The sequence below is a fragment of the Gossypium hirsutum genome, chromosome A08 (genome assembly GCF_007990345.1).
Source record: "Gossypium hirsutum isolate 1008001.06 chromosome A08, Gossypium_hirsutum_v2.1, whole genome shotgun sequence".
In the NCBI taxonomy this organism is placed as follows: Eukaryota; Viridiplantae; Streptophyta; class Magnoliopsida; order Malvales; family Malvaceae; genus Gossypium; species Gossypium hirsutum.
The window spans coordinates 69,356,007-69,358,401 of record NC_053431.1 but is presented as its reverse complement, the minus strand read 5'-3'; the positions used below and the strand labels follow the sequence as shown (position 1 = coordinate 69,358,401).

The window sequence follows — 2,395 nt, the reverse complement described above, 5'->3', positions numbered from 1 at the left end:
GAGTAGGTTGGTGGTGGTTTCTTTACTGGAACTGGTTGATTTGTCTTCTGTGGCAATTCTGCATCTAACAAATTTATTAGTTTATTAGCACTAGCTGGTTCTGAAATTACCTTGTCAGGTTTTGTAAATTTTGGTTCTTGTGAAACTACAATTTCAGCACTAGGTTGAACTTCCTCTGAATCTTGAGCATTAGCTTGCTCATTTTCAGCTTCGATGGTGTTAGATTCTACTGTCTTTCCACTCCTCAATGTTAATGCTTTGCAATGCTTCTTCCTCAGGTTCCTCGGATTCTCCATATCACTAGGTAAATCACCTTGTGGTCAGTTCCTGAGTTCAGTAGCAAGTTGGCCCTCTTGATTCTCCAAATTCCTTAGAGTAGCGTCGTTTTTTCCATGTATGCCTTCAGTAAATTCTCTAAGCTATTGGATGATTCATCTTGAGCTGGATTCTGAACTTGCTGGGGGAATCTAGGTGGCTGGGTTGGTTTAGGTTGGGTGTAAGTGTTATTGGTTTCAACCCCTTGGTTACTCCAGGAAAAATTGGGGTGATTTCGCCATGATGGGTTATAGAAATTGGATTGTAGTCTTTGCCTTCCTAAATTTTGGTTCTGGTTACCCATGTAATACAAGGATTTTGGGTTCGATGGACATTCTTCGAACAAATGTCGTTCCTCACAATAAACACAGGCTATACTTTGAAATTGATTTGGTGGCTGTGCTGTAAGACTGTTAGACCCATTAGTAGTAAGATTTTTTAACATTGAGGATATTGATGATACTTGAGATGCGAGTGAAGTAAGAGCGTCCACTTTATGTATTCTAGCAACTCATCTTCCTGACACTGCTCGATTGGTTGGCCATTGATAATTGTTGTTGGCAATCCTCTCAATAATTTCATAAGCCTCGTTATAAGACTTAGAAAGGAGAGCACCGTTAGCAGAAGCATCCACTACCATCCTCGTGTGAGCATTGAGACCATTATAAAATGTCTCAAGTTGGATGCAATGTGGAATTCTGTGATGAGGGCACTGCCATAATAATTCTTTGTACCTTTCCCATGCCTCAAACAAGGACTCATCATCCATTTGTTGGAAAGTAATGATCTCGTTCTTCAACTTAGCATTCTTGCTAGGCGGGAAATACTTCATAAGGAATCTTTTTGCTAACTCTTGCTATGTGGAAATTGAGTATGGTGGCAATGAGTTCAACCAGGCTCGAGCTCTGTCCCTTAGTGAATACAGGAACAACTTCAATCATAATGCATCTTCAGGTACTCTGACTAACTTGAAAGAATCGCTCACCTCCATAAATAGTCTTAAGTGTAGGTGAGGATCTTCAGTAGGCATTCTACTGAATTGGCCTACAGTCTGAAGCATCTGGAACATGACTGGCTTCAGCTCAAACTGTTGTGCCTCAATTTCGGGTCTCCTAATACTCGGATTAAGATCATTAAACACTGGCACGACATACTGTTTTAAAGCTCTATCCCTATCATCAGTAATAAGGATACGATTTTGAGCAGGGTTTGCTCTGTTTCCTTGATTTGCATTTTCAAAGTTCATTTCTTCAGTCCTTCTTTGACTTGCTTGTCTTCTTCACTATCGAAAAGTTCGTTCAATCTCAAGGTCTACAAGGAGTAGGTCAATAACTCGGTCAATACTCATAAACACTTGAAATAATCACAGGAAAATTAACTAAGTTTGAAATTAAATAGAAAATTAAACCAAAATGCAAAACTAACAAATTCAAAACTAATAACTTTTTAAAACAGTCCCCGGCAACGATGTTAAAAACTTGGAATGACGGAAATGTGCAAGTGTACACAATCGCAACAAGTAATAAAGTGACAAGTAAATGTCGAGTTATCGTACGCACAAGGACTGTGAAAAGAATTATTTATGAATGCTATTTAAAACACTTTGGTGAAGAAAATTATTTTGTTTGAAGAGGGTGATTAAAAACTAAGATTTTAAATTAAGTAAACTAAATAAATAAATCTCAAATGCACAATTTCAAAATATGATTTAATCAAGATGACATAATTGTGTTGATTTAATTATATTTCTTTAACTTAGAATTATTAAACTCATGTTTATGTTGTTACGAATAAAGTCACGGCAACTCAGTAATTTGCTAACTTATGAACTTACTCACCTATACAAATCCATTCATCTCTTAACATATCCCTATGTTAATTCAAACGATTAAATAGATTTTAATAAGTAAACATGTTATGACACATACATACTCATTAAATTGAACTAATCTCTTGCTAATCCCTGTGTTAATTCAAATCATTAATTAAATCTAATAAGCACATAAAAGACTATGTGAGGTAACAAGGTATCCTTACCTTGAAATAGTTTAATCAAAATAATCTTGCAAGTTATGCAAGT

The 2,395-nt window shown here is 36.2% G+C and overlaps 1 non-coding gene across 1 annotated transcript; it reads left to right on the top strand.

The window, feature by feature from the left end:
* Positions 1-1,010: 1,010 nt before the first annotated feature.
* Positions 1,011-1,117, top strand: LOC121205704 (small nucleolar RNA R71). Its single transcript, XR_005900780.1, has one exon. It is a non-coding gene; the product is annotated as a small nucleolar RNA R71 (small nucleolar RNA).
* The last annotated feature ends 1,278 nt before the right edge of the window (positions 1,118-2,395 follow it).